The sequence below is a fragment of the Salvelinus fontinalis genome, chromosome 40 (genome assembly GCF_029448725.1).
Source record: "Salvelinus fontinalis isolate EN_2023a chromosome 40, ASM2944872v1, whole genome shotgun sequence".
NCBI classification, from domain to species: Eukaryota; Metazoa; Chordata; class Actinopteri; order Salmoniformes; family Salmonidae; genus Salvelinus; species Salvelinus fontinalis.
Window position 1 is genome coordinate 14,634,208 of NC_074704.1, and position 17,392 is coordinate 14,651,599.

The 17,392-nt window shown below is 45.5% G+C and overlaps 1 long non-coding RNA gene across 2 annotated transcripts; it reads right to left on the bottom strand.

The window, feature by feature from the left end:
• Window positions 1–4,290: 4,290 nt before the first annotated feature.
• Window positions 4,291–11,317, bottom strand: LOC129839102 (uncharacterized). 2 transcript variants are annotated; one of them, XR_008756980.1, is made up of 6 exons: window positions 10,777–11,315; window positions 10,623–10,704; window positions 5,582–5,846; window positions 5,083–5,124; window positions 4,899–4,970; window positions 4,291–4,599 (listed from the first exon to the last, which is right to left on the bottom strand). It is a non-coding gene; the product is annotated as an uncharacterized LOC129839102 (long non-coding RNA). The 2 variants fall into 2 exon arrangements; XR_008756979.1 differs by having other exon boundaries at window positions 5,083–5,846; window positions 10,777–11,317.
• Between the last annotated feature and the right edge of the window lie 6,075 nt (window positions 11,318–17,392).

Sequence of the window (17,392 nt, forward strand, 5' to 3'; positions counted from 1 at the left end):
CCATCCTGGATGAGCTGCACTACCTGAGCCACTTGTGTGGGTTGTAGACTCCGTCTCATGCTACCACTAGAGTGAAAGCACTGCCAGCATTCAAAAGTGACCAAAACATCAGCCAGGAAGCATAGGAACTGAGAAGTGGTCTGTGGTCACCACCTGCAGAATCACTTCTTTATTGGGGGTGTCTTGCTAATTGCCTATAATTTCCACCTTTTGTCTATTCCATTTGCACAACAGCATGTGAAATTTATTGTCAATCAGTGTTGCTTCCTAAGTGGACAGTTTGATTTCACAGAAGTGTGATTGACTTGGAGTTACGTTGTTTAAGTGTTCCCTTTATTTTTTTGAGCAGTGTATATATATATTTTAAAAAATAAATTGGCTGATTGAATCGGTATCGACTTTTTTTGTACTCCAATAATCGGTATCGGCATTGAAAAATCATAATCGGTCGACCTCTAATTATGACATCATGGATGAATTCTAGAATATACTATATAGCCTAGAAACCTGGTTAAACTATCATTATGACATCATGGATGAATTCTAGAATATACTATATAGCCAAGAAACCCAGTTAAACTATCATTATGACATCATGGATGAATTCTAGAATATACTATATAGCCTCGAAACCTGGTTAAACTATAATTTTGACATCATGGATGGCCAGTTCTTGTATTCATAGTGTAGTGAATTCAGGGGGTTGCCCTGAGCTGAACTCAAACCTGGGTCCAGCGACTGTCAAGCCAACCCCTTAAAACTGTTACGCCAAGATGTCTGAACTTCTTGACGAGGTCGCTAGGTGTTGGATTACGGTTGATACATTAGCTTTCTCTATGAATTTGAGAGTGGTTACATTTCTCCAGCCCCCATCCCTCAGCTGTTTACCAAAACAAGTCTCTGGGCAGCCATTTGTTGCTGTTTAAATACTAAGTTGTCCCTTTAAAAAAGCCACACAACAATCAATCAACCAATAACAAAGCTGTAATTCCAACACTGTTTTGGTAATAAGATGATGGATGGGGCTGGAGAAATGTAACTACTTTCAAATTCATAGACAGACCTATGGATGCAAGGACTGACCATCCATGATATCAACATTAGTTTTAACTATGTTTTGAGGCTATACAGTGTTGATTTACATTGTTTCCAAACATTGGAGTAAAAAATCTTATTCTGGGTTCTGATGGGGTACAACAGTTGAACTAAGCTCACGAGGCATGTGTTATGTTCTTCAAGAATCAATGGCTAAAAATAAATAATAAAAAAATCAAAATATGGATGTGGTAATTGCAGAGTTTCCCTTTAACACCACACATCCTTCCAGTTCTTTGCTGCCAGTGACTGGAACGAATTTCAAAAATCGCTGAAGCTGGAGACTTATATTTCCCTCACAAACTTTAAACATCAGATATCTGAGCAGCTAACCGATTGCTGCAGCTGTACATGTACTTTTCTGCTCTTTTGCACACCAGTATCTCTACTTGCACATGATCATCTGCTCATTTATCACTCCAGTGTTAATCTGCTAAATTGTAATTCTTCACTACTATGGACTATTCATTGCCACCTCCTCATGCCTTTTGCACACACTATATATAGACTTTCTTTTTTTCTACTGCGTCATTGACTTGTTTATTGTGTTATTGGCTTGTTTATTGTTTATTCCATGTTATTCCATGTGTAACTCTGCGTTGTTGTCTGTGTCCCACTGCTTTGCTTTATCTTGGCCAGGTCGCAGTTGTAAATGAGAACTTGTTCTCAACTGGCCTACCTGGTTAAACAATCATTATGATATCATGGTCACCTGGTTAAACTATCATTATGACATCATGGTCACCTGGTTAAACTATCATTATGACATCATAGCCACCTGGTTAAATAAAGGTGAAATAAAAAAATAAAACATCAGTTCAACAACTGCAGAGTTTGTGTCTCTGTTTTTAAAGCAGTACTTACTTGTGTTAACCAGGGCCCGTTCATCGTTAGAACCATTGGATGCCTTAAAATGCGTTTGGGAAACCGAGCCCAGAAATCCAGTTTCCTCCTCTTCTTCCATCTCATTTTTCAACGTGACAGTCATCTCCCCCTCCTCCTCTTTCACTCCAAAAACTGCATCCTCCTCTTTCTCTTACTGTAACATCCTCTTCCAATCTGAACGCGTCTTCCTCTTCTTTCACTGTAACGTCTTTCTCTTCTTCTTTCACTGTAACAGCCTCACCCTCTACTTCTTGTTTTACTGTGATATCATCATCTTCCTTCTCCTCTTTGACGAGAGCTTCTATCTCCGTCCAGCAGACCTCCTCTTCATTAACAAGAGAGTAGCTTAGTGACCTCATGGTTGGAGATGTTAGCTAGCTAGGCTAATGCTAACTTAACCAGCCCGCTAGATGAATAATAAAAACAATACCGTAAATATGAAATGAAAACGGAAAACTAACTAGGCGACAGAAGTGGTTTTAAAATACAGTGGCAACTATACACTAAAGCGTCTAAAGAGCTTTATTGGTTCGTCTATTTTGTCTATCAAGCTACCGAGGTGGATGACTGTCTGTTGCTGCTGCTGTTGAAAGAAGCGACCCGTCCTCTAGATTATACGTCACAGTAGCAACATTGCTTTAAAGTCGCAGACCTTATCTGCTGACTGGAGTGGGCAACGCAGTTAAGTAAAATGTAAATGTAATTTTCAGACAAAGAATTAAAGGGTAGGAATCAGGGACGTCACTAGAACTAAAATATTAATTAGCCCCCCTAAATAAATCAATATCAGTCAATATATTTTTTCTGTGATTTCTTATTTTCGTCAACCGTTCCATCGCATCGTAATCGATGCCGGCACTAGGACCGGGGGAGGCTGCTGCTGCGTTAGTGACTGTTAGACTTTCTTCAGCAAAGATGGCGGACAGAAATACTAGGAGAGAGGAGAAACCCTACACAGAACTGAACTGGATCAAAGATGGCGGACAGAAATACTAGGAGAGAGGGGTAGCCCTACACAGAACTGAACTGGATTTAAGATGGCGGACAGAAATACTAGAATGGAAGCAAATGTAATGGATTATAACGTCATAACGAATCATGCAAAAACATGTACAGTTGACAGGAATGTTAGTTCATGTAGAGACAAACGATTCTGCATTTTTTTATCATAATGTTTATTTATGAAAATCGCGATTTAGCAAGCTAGCTGACTAGCTAACATTAGCCAGCTAGCTGACTCACCTAACATTAGCCAGATAGCTGACTAGCTTTATGGGTGTTGTGACATGAGTATGAAATTGTAATTCTGGTTGTTTTAGGGACTCCTAAAAAAACAGCAAACTAGGCTGTCGTTTTGGGAAACAGTGGATGTATAGAATCTAGCTAGCTTAAGAATTTACTGCAAATTGAATGGACAATTTTGTAAGCTTGCCTTGCTGATATTTGCCATGCAGATAGATGAAATCACGTAACTAGCTATGTTCTTGCTTATTGTGCAGTGGATGATTAAAATCCCTGTATGCCCATGGATGTGAAGCTAGCTATCTAGCCGATCTGTGTATGGACCCAAACGTTTGGTATACATATTAGTTCAGAACTTAGCTATGAACCTCATCTATCATAGCCAGTTGTATCAACTTCAAAACAGTCTGAATGACATTAATGAAGCCTATGGATTGAGTAGAATATAATATCATGTTGTACCAAGAATGTAAGTCGTATATACATGTAGTTATTACCATGCATGACATCCCCACATTGTAGCCTGTACATTTAATATATTCACTGATCATGTACTCTACCTTGGCAAATAAATGTGCAGTTTAGGTATGAATGTCTTTGAGATTATTTATCAGGAGATTCCAATTCCAGTCTTTGAATGACGCTGTGTCTTCATGTATGTATTACAATTATACACTTCAACAGTGTTTACTAATCTTGGTCCTGGGACATCAATGGTTACACATTAACTAAGACTAGAAACAGGATTTAACTAGTGAATTCATATATATGTGCATACAGAAATAGAATTTAAAAAACAACTAATAGACTAGAAATAGACTAATAGACTAGAAACAGGACTAATAGAACTAATAGACTAGAAACAGGATTTAACTAGTGAATTCATATATATGTGCATATATGTGCATACAGAAATAGAATTTAAAAAACAGTACACTACACTTCCTATGCATCATGTAAATACTCTAACACTGGTTCATCTCAACATCTAATGCCCTTCATCTGCATTGATCTGATAAACACAGGATAGGTGGAGTATTTCATCACATTACACTTCATTTCAACCAGTAGAGAATGTAAAACGCTTTATTGAAAAGCTCATTATCCAAGTGAAATATATACAAGTTCAATCTGTATTTCAATGCACATCTGTTGTGCATTATAAAAACAGAGGAAGAAAGAGGAGGTGGAGAGAGAGGTGTAAAAGACAGAAAGGGAAAGAGGTAAGCACATGATTAATGAATCACAGTGCTACCTAAATATTCTCTCAGTTCATCACAATTACATAACAGTGTCTCTAGTCGGCCCAAAGGTTGAAAGCAGGTGAGGTGGCGATGATGGGACTGTGGGTTGGCATCCTCTCACATCAAAACATGTCTGCAGACGAGAGACAGATAGAGAGAGAGAGCATGTTTAAGCCTTGTGTTTTTAGTTTTTATTCTAACATTGTTAGTCATCAATCAGGAGGTGAAATGCAAAACTGACCTTGGATCATTAACTCTGGGACTACTGCATCTATCTGTATTTCAATGTAAAGCATCTCTTTAATAATACTTCCTGTATAATATAAACTGACCTGGGATCATTAACTCTGGGACTACTACATCTATCTGTATTTCAATGTAAAGCATCTCTTTAATAATAATTCCTGTTGACCTGACCAAGTGACATCTCACCTCTGATCATGCTGTGCCCTCTATGTATCCAGTTCAGATGCAGGAGGGGTTCACTGACACAGCTTATATAACCTAGAGGATTTAGGGAGAAGGGGAGAGAGGGATGAGTGAAGGAGAGAGACTTATTGAGAAAATAAGGTTGTTAAAGTGACAGTGTTAAACAGGAATCTGTGTGTGGCCTCACCTGGTGTCCACACCACACTAAGTGACTGCAGTGTACTTTATGCTGAAAAACATGAACGGACACACAAAAACAAACAATATAGCGTAGTCATAGAAATAAATAAGTGTCTTACTATTCTCAATGGTTGGCCCTCTTGCCTATTCTTTGAAGGTAGAAGGAGCCACAGTTATACACCTGAACCTGCTTACGGCACAACACAATCCATCAATCAGATTGATACATGAGTGTGTAGGTGTGGGTTATAGGGTGTCTAATTGCTCTACATTTCTTCAATATGGGTGATTTAAAATAGCCTGTTTTGTTTTTGCACAGACATCACACCCTTACCTAAACACCCTCACCTGAGAAGTAGAAATCAAAGGGAGAGAAACTTTGAATTGAATAACTGCAGTTGACATAGCTAAGTAAATGGAAGAATACTCCTATTGCAATGTGGATGGCTCTTAAAAGAGCCTTGGTTGTGCATAGTGTAGTCTATGGTGTTGCCAGGGAACAGCACCCTCTTTGAAGAAGTAGGAGGTGAAGATCTCCTGCACACGGATTGCCTCTCTTGCTGTGTTGTTGGACCCCATCCTTGAAACATCCTGCAGAGCAGCAGACTCCTCCTCTGGGACACGGCGGCAAGCTGCAGATCCCCTCCGGGTCCTCGTGTCCATCCTCATGAAGTTACGCAGGACACAGGTAGCCTTCACACACCTGAATTCCTCCAGAAGGCAGTCCCAGATGACCCTGGTCACCCAACCTTGCAGTGCCCTACACGGTAACTGTAGGCAATAGTTTTGAAGGAATCTCCAGTTACAAGGTACGCTTTATCTGTCATCTTCAGAAAAGTTTGATTATTTTAAGCACAAAGTCATACACAGTGTTTTGTTCATGAATAATGTTGTATATTTAGAGGTTACTCATAAGTGGATGGTATTGTTAAGATGCACTTGTGGGCCTCCCGGGTGGCGCAGTGGTCTAGGGTACTGCATCGCAGTGCTAGCTGCGCCACCAGAGTCTCTGGGTTCGCGCCCAGGCTCTGTCGCAGCCGGCCGCGACCGGGAGGTCCGTGGGGCGACGCACAATTGGGCTAGCGTCGTCCGGGTTAGGAAGGGTTTGGCCGGTAGGGATATCCTTGTCTCATCGCGCTCCAGCGACTCCTGTGGCGGGCCGGGCGCAGTGCGCGCTAACCAAGGGGGCAAGGTGCAAGGTGTTTCCTCCGACACATTGGTGTGGCTGGCTTCCGGGTTGGAGGCGCGCTTGTGCTAAGAAGCAGTGCGGCTTGGTTGGGTTGTGCTTCGGAGGACGCGTGGCTTTCGACCTTCGTCTCTCCCGAGCCCGTACGGGAGTTGTAGCGATGAGACAAGATATTAATTACTAGCGATTGGATACCACAAAAATTGGGGAGAAAAGGGGATCAAATTAAATAAAAAAAATAAAAAATATGCACTTGTAATTGTACTTTTTAGGATGATATCAACATTCTGAATGCAACATGTGGTTAAAAGCTAGCTAAGGTATTAGCAGGCTATTGTATGTGTGAACGATGGCTAGGTCCTTGAATGATCCTACTCCGCTAGCCAGCACCTCCCCTAAACAGGTGTTCACCGGACGTGCTACCTGTCCCAGACCTGTTGTTTTCAACCCTCTAGAGACAGCAGGAGCAGTAGAGATACTCTCAATGATCGGCTATGAAAAGCCAACTGACATTTACTTCTGAGGTGCTGACCTGTTGCACCCTCGACAAGCACTGTGATTATTAGTATTTGACCATGCTGGTAATTTTTGAACATCTTGGCCATGTTCTGTTATAATCTCCACTCGGCACAGCCAGAAGAGGACTGGCCACCCCTCATAGCCTGGTTTCTCTCTAGGTTTCGGCTTTTCCAGGGAGTTTTTCCTAGCCACCGTGCTTCTACACCTGCATTGCTTGCTGTTTGGGGTTTTAGACTGGGTTTCTGTACAGTACTTTGAGATATCAGCTGATGTAAGAAGGGCTATATAAATAAATTTGATTCTACTCCGCGAGCCAGCACCTCTCCTAAACAGGTGTTCTACTCCGCGAGCCAGCGCCTCTCCTAAACAGGTGTTCTACTCCGCGAGCCAGCGCCTCTCCTAAACAGGTGTTCTACTCCGCGAGCCAGCGCCTCTCCTAAAAAGGTGTTCTACTCCGCGAGCCAGCGCCTCTCCTAAACAGGTGTTCTACTCCGCGAGCCAGCGCCTCTCCTAAACAGGTGTTCTACTCCGCGAGCCAGCGCCTCTCCTAAACAGGTGTTCTACTCCGCTGGCCAGCGCCTCTCCTAAACAGGTGTTCTACTCCGCTGGCCAGCGCCTCTCCTAAACAGGTGTTCTACTCCGCTGGCCAGCACCTCTCCTAAACAGGTGTTCTACTCCGCTGGCCAGCACCTCTCCTAAACAGGTGTTCTACTCCGCTGGCCAGCACCTCTCCTAAACAGGTGTTCTACTCCGCTGGCCAGCACCTCTCCTAAACAGGTGTTCTACTCCGCTGGCCAGCACCTCTCCTAAACAGGTGTTCTACTCCGCTGGCCAGCACCTCTCCTAAACAGGTGTTCTACTCTGCTGGCCAGCACCTCTCCTAAACAGGTGTTCTACTCTGCTAGCCAGCACCTCTCCTAAACAGGTGTTCTACTCTGCTAGCCAGCACCTCTCCTAAACAGGTGTTCTACTCTGCTAGCCAGCACCTCTCCTAAACAGGTGTTCTACTCTGCTAGCCAGCACCTCTCCTAAACAGGTGTTCTACTCTGCTAGCCAGCACCTCTCCTAAACAGGTGTTCTGCTCTGCTAGCCAGCACCTCTCCTAAACAGGTGTTCTACTCTGCTAGCCAGCACCTCTCCTAAACAGGTGTTCTACTCTGCTAGCCAGCACCTCTCCTAAACAGGTGTTCTACTCTGCTAGCCAGCACCTCTCCTAAACAGGTGTTCTACTCCGCTAGCCAGCACCTCTCCTAAACAGGTGTTCTACTCCGCTAGCCAGCACCTCTCCTAAACAGGTGTTCTACTCCGCTAGCCAGCACCTCTCCTAAACAGGTGTTCTACTCCGCTAGCCAGCACCTCTCCTAAACAGGTGTTCTACTCCGCTAGCCAGCACCTCTCCTAAACAGGTGTTCTACTCCGCTAGCCAGCACCTCTCCTAAACAGGTGTTCTACTCCGCTAGCCAGCACCTCTCCTAAACAGGTGTTCTACTCCGCTAGCCAGCACCTCTCCTAAACAGGTGTTCTACTCCGCTAGCCAGCACCTCTCCTAAACAGGTGTTCTACTCCGCTAGCCAGCACCTCTCCTAAACAGGTGTTCTACTCCGCTAGCCAGCACCTCTCCTAAACAGGTGTTCTACTCCGCTAGCCAGCACCTCTCCTAAACAGGTGTTCTACTCCGCTAGCCAGCACCTCTCCTAAACAGGTGTTCTACTCCGCTAGCCAGCACCTCTCCTAAACAGGTGTTCTACTCCGCTAGCCAGCACCTCTCCTAAACAGGTGTTCTACTCCGCTAGCCAGCACCTCTCCTAAACAGGTGTTCTACTCCGCTAGCCAGCACCTCTCCTAAACAGGTGTTCTACTCCGCTAGCCAGCAGCTCTCCTAAAAAGGTGTTCTACTCCGCTAGCCAGCAGCTCTCCTAAAAAGGTGTTCTACTCCGCTAGCCAGCAGCTCTCCTAAACAGGTGTTCTACTCCGCTAGCCAGCAGCTCTCCTAAACAGGTGTTCTACTCCGCTAGCCAGCAGCTCTCCTAAACAGGTGTTCTACTCCGCTAGCCAGCAGCTCTCCTAAACAGGTGTTCTACTCCGCTAGCCAGCAGCTCTCCTAAACAGGTGTTCTACTCCGCTAGCCAGCAGCTCTCCTAAACAGGTGTTCTACTCCGCTAGCCAGCAGCTCTCCTAAACAGGTGTTCTACTCCGCTAGCCAGCACCTCTCCTAAACAGGTGTTCTACTCCGCTAGCCAGCAGCTCTCCTAAACAGGTGTTCTACTCCGCTAGCCAGCACCTCTCCTAAACAGGTGTTCTACTCCGCTAGCCAGCACCTCTCCTAAACAGGTGTTCTACTCCGCTAGCCAGCACCTCTCCTAAACAGGTGTTCTACTCCGCTAGCCAGCACCTCTCCTAAACAGGTGTTCTACTCCGCTAGCCAGCACCTCTCCTAAACAGGTGTTCTACTCCGCTAGCCAGCACCTCTCCTAAACAGGTGTTCTACTCCGCTAGCCAGCACCTCTCCTAAACAGGTGTTCTACTCCGCTAGCCAGCACCTCTCCTAAACAGGTGTTCTACTCCGCTAGCCAGCACCTCTCCTAAACAGGTGTTCTACTCCGCTAGCCAGCACCTCTCCTAAACAGGTGTTCTACTCCGCTAGCCAGCACCTCTCCTAAACAGGTGTTCTACTCCGCTAGCCAGCACCTCTCCTAAACAGGTGTTCTACTCCGCTAGCCAGCACCTCTCCTAAACAGGTGTTCTACTCCGCTAGCCAGCACCTCTCCTAAACAGGTGTTCTACTCCGCTAGCCAGCACCTCTCCTAAACAGGTGTTCTACTCCGCTAGCCAGCACCTCTCCTAAACAGGTGTTCTACTCCGCCAGCCAGCGCCTCTCCTAAACAGGTGTTCTACTCCGCTAGCCAGCACCTCTCCTAAACAGGTGTTCTACTCCGCTAGCCAGCACCTCTCCTAAACAGGTGTTCTACTCCGCCAGCCAGCGCCTCTCCTAAACAGGTGTTCTACTCTGCTAGCCAGCGCCTCTCCTAAACAGGTGTTCTACTCTGCCAGCCAGCGCCTCTCCTAAACAGGTGTTCTACTCCGCTAGCCAGCGCCTCTCCTAAACAGGTGTTCTACTCCGCTAGCCAGCACCTCTCCTAAACAGGTGTTCTACTCCGCTAGCCAGCATCTCTCCTAAACAGGTGTTCTACTCCGCTAGCCAGCACCTCTCCTAAACAGGTGTTCTACTCCGCTAGCCAGCACCTCTCCTAAACAGGTGTTCTACTCTGCCAGCCAGCGCCTCTCCTAAACAGGTGTTCTACTCTGCTAGCCAGCGCCTCTCCTAAACAGGTGTTCTACTCTGCTAGCCAGCACCTCTCCTAAACAGGTGTTATACTCCGCGAGCCAGCGCCTCTCCTAAACAGGTGTTCTACTCCGCTAGCCAGCACCTCTCCTAAACAGGTGTTCTACTCCGCTAGCCAGCGCCTCTCCTAAACAGGTGTTCTACTCCGCTAGCCAGCGCCTCTCCTAAACAGGTGTTCTACTCCGCTAGCCAGCACCTCTCCTAAACAGGTGTTCTACTCCGCTAGCCAGCACCTCTCCTAAACAGGTGTTCTACTCCGCTAGCCAGCGCCTCTCCTAAACAGGTGTTCTACTCCGCTAGCCAGCACCTCTCCTAAACAGGTGTTCTACTCCGCGAGCCAGCGCCTCTCCTAAACAGGTGTTCTACTCCGCGAGCCAGCGCCTCTCCTAAACAGGTGTTCTACTCCGCTAGCCAGCACCTCTCCTAAACAGGCGTTTCTTTCGCCTCTAGACTGGATGCATTGATCCATTGTTAACGTTCTGTTTAAGACTGTACTTACTGGTGTTAATCAGATCTTCAGTCTCCTCTTCTTCCTCCTCCTTCAATCCAAAAACTGGAACGAACAAAAACTTCAGCCATTCCTACAGAACAACATTAAAGTGTTAAACCCCTTTACTGCATATTGGTTCAAGGACTGCAGAGACGGAACTTACTGGTTAAACAGATCTCCAACTCCTTCAATCCAAAAACTGCAACATCCTCCTCGTCCTCTTTCACTCCGAACGTATCTTCTCTTCTTTCACAACAACGTTCAACCAAAGAGCTTCTTTCTCTGTCCAGCAGACCTCTTCTTCAGCAGGAGGAGAGTTGCTTATTGAGCTCATGGTCGGGGATGTTAGCTAGCTAATTAGCATTAGCTTAGGGCTAGTCTAATTTAGATAACTAACAACGCAAATATTACATTAAATGGGGTAACTTGTAGATACGACAGAAGTGTGTTCAAAACACAGTGGCAAATAGACACTGTAATGGTCTGAAGGGCTTCAATGTTTCTGCGATGTTGTCTAGCACACTAACGAGGTGTCTGACTAACTGTTGTTGTTCTCGAAGAAGCGTCCCCTCCACTAGATTATACGTCACACTGGCATCATCGACTGGGCTGTTTTCAGTCCATACAAACGTAATACAACGTTCAATCGAACAAACACGGTACTGTATTGAACGACCAGTTGGAACAAGGAGGAAGGGTTGGGTTGTGTGTTAAAAATGCACAGCTCCATTTAAATACATCATCATTAATTAAAGTCACACCCTGGCACACCCACCGAACGGAGCAAACGTATCTCAAAGTCTGTTCAAGAACGTACAATAACGTTTTGGCAAACCGTGTCGTTCAGCACAAACCGTTCCACAACGTAGCAAACGTTCGGGCGATCTGAATGCATCGCTGAAAGACGCCAACAGAGACAAATATTAATGTGGCGTCTTTTTGTTGGCACTAACTCTGCCATGGTTCGTTGGACAAAGCCTATGGTGAAATTAAGCGGGTTTTTTTGTAGAGTTTTTGGATAAACACGGAAAATAAGGTCTGTGGTAAACACAGGTTTAGGAGATCGGATACTTTGTGTTCTATGAGACTATATAACGTCATTTTTTGTGAACTCTGAAGCATGTATGTAATGAAAACAAGCACATCAATCAAATCAAATGGTCTTCGTCATGTACACATATTTAGCGGATGTTATCGCAGGTGCAGCGAAATGCTTACGTTCATAGATCCAACAGTCAGTGCAGTATAACGTAACAAAACAAAACACACAAAAACAAAATAAATGTTAAAAATATAAATATATATATATATATATATATATATATCAGATTGGGCAATGTCAAACTTTGGAATATATACATATATACATATATATATCAGATTGGGCAATGTCAAACTTTGGAATATATACATATATACATATACATATATATATATATATATATATATATATATATATATATATATATATATATATATATATATATATATATACACTGCTCAAAAAAATAAAGGGAACACTTAAACAACACAATGTAACTCCAAGTCAATCACACTTCTGTGAAATCAAACTGTCCACTCAGGAAGCAACACTGATTGACAATACATTTCACATGCTGTTGTCCAAATCGAAAAGACAAAAGGTGGAAATTATAGGCAATTAGCAAGACACCCCCAATAAAGGAGTGATTCTGCAGGTGGTGACCACAGACCACTTCTTAGTTCCTATGCTTCCTGGCTGATGTTTTGGTCACTTTGAATGCTGGCGGTGCTTTCACTCTAGTGGTAGCATGAGACGGAGTCTACAACCCACACAAGTGGCTCAGGTAGTGCAGCTCATCCAGGATGGCACATCAATGCGAGCTGCGGGGAGGTGGAATAACCCGCACCGGGCTATGCACACGTACAGGAGACACCATGCGCTCTACCGCATAACACAGTGTCTGCCCGTACTCTCGCACTCCACGGTAAGCATAGGGAGTTGGCGCAGGTCTCCTACCTGACTTCGCCACATTCCGTTGTTGCACCCCCCCCCCCCCCAAGAAATTTTTGGGTTTGACTCACGGGCTTCCAGCCTTGCTTCCGTGCTGCCTCCTCATATCGCCTCCTCTCGGCTTTAGCTGCCTCCAGCTCTTCACGAGGGAGGCGATATTCTCCCGGTTGTGCCCAAGGTCCCTTACCATCCAGTATCTCCTCCCAAGTCCATGAATCCTGTGTATGTTCCTGCTGCCGCTTATCACGCTGCTTGGTCCTGGTATGGTGGTTAATTCAGTCACGATCGTCTGGATGAGGAAGAGTGGACCAAGGCGCAGCGTGAAGTGAATACATCTTCTTTAATAAAATGAAGGCGAAACAAATACTTATACAAACGAACAAAACAACAAACTGACGAACGTGAAGCTATACAGACTAAGTGCTAACATGCAACATAGACATAGACAATTACCCACACAAGCCTAATGCCTATGGTTGCCTTAAATATGGCTCTCAATCAGAGACAACAATAAACAGCTGTCTCTTATTGAGAACCAAACCAGGCAACCATAGACTTTCCTAAACACCTACACTGAACCCAACCCCATATACTCTACAAAACCCGCTATACAATAAAACCACCCAAGACGAGACAAATACACACAAACATCTCCCTGTCACACCCTGACCTAACTAAAATAATACATAAAACAAAGATAACTAAGGCCAGTGCATGACACCTTGGACCCGATGGAACTAGTTACTACAGCCAGTAAATCCCCTGGGAAGTCCTAGAGCCCGCTTGAACTAGTTACTGCAGCCAGTAAATCCACTGGGAAGTCCTAGGGCCAGATGGAACCTCCCACACTGTACTAGGACTGACCCCATTTAGTGGACTCTACTGTATTAAGACTGACCCCATTTAGTGGACTGTACTGTACTAGGACTGACACCATTTAGTGGAATACACTGTTCTAGGACTGACCCCATTTAGTAGACTGGTTGTGTGTCTGGTTGAAAGGCTGTTGGTCGACTGAGATTCAAATGTATAAAATAAAAAAATAGAGGTGCGCAAGACAATGGCTCCTGTCTGATTAGCTCCTGTCTGATTGGCTCCTGTATGAATGGACTGATCCAATGGGAGGCTCCTGTCTGAGTGGACTGATCCATTGGGAAGCTCCTGTCTGAGTGGACTGATCCATTGGGAGGCTCCTGTCTAAGTGGACTGATCCATTGGGAGGCCCCTGTCTGAGTGGACTGATCCATTGCGGAGGCCGTGGGGATGGCACAGTCCATAACTTTAAGACATTGTATATGGTTATATTACATAAGAACAATGGTGCTAGTGATTGTAGCCAGTAAATGCAGCGAAAAAATATATAATAATACTCATTAATCTACAAACAATAGCCCATTAAGACTATGTGAAAACCGTGTTTTAGAAATGTTTGCAAATTTATAAAAAAACAAAAAACAGATACATTATTTACATAAGTATTCAGACCCTTTGCTATGAGTCTTGAAATTGAGCTCAGGTGCAGCCTGTTTCCATTGATCATCCTTGAGATGTTTCTGCAACTTGATTGGAGTCCACTTGTAGTAAATTCAATTGATTGGACATGATTTGGAAAAGCCTCCATCATTCTTTTTTTTTTTTTTTTTTTTTCATCCCCTTTCTCCCTAATTTTCGTGGTATCCAATCGCTAGTAATTACTATCTTGTCTCATCGCTACAACTCCCGTACGGGCTCGGGAGAGACGAAGGTCGAAAGCCATGCGTCCTCCAAGGCACAACCCAACCAAGCCGCACTGCTTCTTTAACACAGCACGCCTCCAACCCCGAAGCCAGCCGCAACAATGTGTCGGAAGAAACACCGTGCACCTGGCCCCCTTGGTTAGCGCGCACTGCGCCCAGCCCGCCACAGGAGTCGCTGGAGCGCGATGAGACAAGAATATCCCTACCGGCCAAACCCTCCCTAACCCGGACGACGCTAGGCCAATTGTGCGTCGGCCCACGGACCTCCCGGTCGCGGCCGGCTGCGACAGAGCCTGGGGGCGAACCCAGAGACTCTGGTGGCGCAGTTAGCACTGCGATGCAGTGCCCTAGACCACTGCGTCACCCGGGAGGCCTCCTCCATCATTCTTAAATGGAAGAAGTTTGTAACCACTGTCGTGTCTCTGACTATGCCAGATTAATTGCCATGACATGCTATTCTATAAAATAATTTCTCCGTAATTAATATTACCTGATTGAACTATTCATGTAAATATTAATTAACTAGAGAGGGACACCACGAAAGAATATTTATAGAGCTGTTATCTTCAGAATAAACTCTTAAAGATTTAGTAAGATTTTACATCCATAACAGTCACATTAATCGTCATTTTATTCAGTCTCATCTGAAAGTTGTAAATCTTTGATTATCTGCAAGAATCCTGTGTCACGACTTCTGCCGAAGTCGTTGCCTCTCCTTGTCCGGGCGGTGTTCGGCGGTCGACGTCACCGTCCTTCTAGCCATCATCGATCCATTTTTCATTTTCCATTGGTTTTGTCTTGTCTTCCCACACACCTGTTGTCAATCCCATTCATTATCTGTTGTGTATTTAACCCTCTGTTTCCCCTCATGTGTTTGTCAGAGATTGTTTTATGTCAAGTGTTGATTCTTGGTGTATAGGTGCGCGACGGGTCCTCGTACCCATGTTTATTTGATGTATGTATATTCTCGTGTTTGGAGCATGTTATGTGGACATTTATTAAAAGTCTCCATTTACACTTCGTTTAACTCTCCTGCGCCTGACTTCCCTGCCACCTATACACACGATATTGACAGAATCTCTGACCCTAAAAATGAAGTCAGCAGGAGGAGGCATTTCGCTAATGGAGGTAGAGGAACGCGTCATGCAGCAAGCGGAGGAGTGCTCAGGAGTTCGCTTTAGAGTTTAGGACTTTGGCTGCCTGAGCTGGATGGAGCGACAGGGCCCTGATCGACCACTACCGTTGTAGTCTACGCGAGGACGTCCGTCGGGAGCTGGCCTGTAGAGACACCACCCTCAACTTCGACCAGCTGGTGGATATGTCCATCAGGCTGGACAACATGCTGGCTACTCGGGGACGTCTAGATCGGGGTCTGGTTGTTCCATCCTCCCGCACTCTCTCTCCCGAACCTATGGAATTGGGAGGGATGGTGCGCAGGGAGACCGGAGGGGGTACCCGCTCGAGCACCATCTATGATCGCAGAGATCACACTGCTGATCGGTGCCGGGTTGGTTCCTCTGGGAATAGAGAAGGCAGGCAGGGCACTCTGGCATCACCCCAGGTGAGTAGGCACCATATTCATCCAGAGCCCTCTGCTGCACTTATGTTTGTCTCTGTCACTTTTCCGGATTTTCCCCTGCATTCCCAGTATAAGGCGCTAGTAGATTCAGGTGCGGCTGGGAATTTCATTAATAAAAATTTAGCTCATAGTTTAGGGATTCCTATTGTTTCTGTGGATATGCCTTTCCCTATTCATGCCTTAGATAGTCGACCAATAGGGTCAAGGTTTATCAGGGAGGTCACCGCACCTTTGTCTATGATAACGCAGGAGGGTCACAAGGAGAAGATTAGTCTTTTCCTTATTGATTCCCCTGCGTATTCTGTGGTGCTAGGCCTACCCTGGTTAACTTATCATAACCCCACTGTTTCTTGGCCACAGAGGGCTCTCACGGGGTGGTCGCGAGAGTGCTCAGGTAGGTGTGTAGGGGTTTCCATTGGTGCGACTACGGTGGAAAGTCCAGATCAGGTCTCCACCGTGCGCATTCCCCCAGAATATGCCGATTTGGCACTCGCCTTCTGTAAAAAGAGACAGGGGGGATTAGACAGGGGGATTAGACAGGGGGATTGTGCGATAGATCTCCTGGTAGACGCTGCATATCCCAGGAGTCATGTGTATCCCCTGTCGCAAGCGGAGACAGTGGCTATGGATACATATATCTCTGAATCCCTGCGTCAGGGGTTCATTCAGCCATCCATTTCACCCGCCTCTTCGAGTTTCTTTTTTGTGAAGAAGAAGGATGGCGGTTTACGCCCGTGCATTGATTATCGAGATCTCAATAAAATCACGGTAAAATATAGTTACCCGCTACCTTTGATCAATGGAGTCAATGCGCAGGGCCCGCTTCTTCACAAAATTGGATCTCAGGAGTGCGTACAATCTGGTGCGTATTAGGAAGGGTGATGAGGGGAAGACGGCATTTAGCACCACCTCAGGTCATTATGAGTACCTGGTCATGCCATATGGGTTGATGAATGCTCCATCAGTCTTCCAATCATTTGTAGATGAGATCTTCAGGGACCTGCACGGGCAGGGTGTAGTGGTGTATATCGATGATATTTTGATATACTCCGCTACACGCGCCGAGCATGTGTCCCTGGTGCGCAGGGTGCTTGGTCGCCTGTTGGAGCATGATCTATATGTCAAGGCTGAGAAATGCTTGTTCTTCCAACAATCCATCTCCTTCCTAGGGCATCAGATTTCCACTTCAGGAGTGGAAATGGAGAGCGACCGCATTACAGCCGTGCGTAATTGGCCGACTCCAACCACGGTAAAGGAGGTGCAGCGTTTTTTAGGGTTTGCCAATTACTACCGGAGATTTATCCGGGGTTTTGGTCAGGTTGCAGCTCCCATTACCTCACTGCTAAAGGGGGGACCGGTGCGCTTGCAGTGGTCGGCCGAGGCGAATAGGGCTTTTGGACAACTGAAGGCTCTGTTTACCTCGGCGCCTGTGTTGGCTCATCCGGATCCCTCTTTGCCATTCATAGTAGAG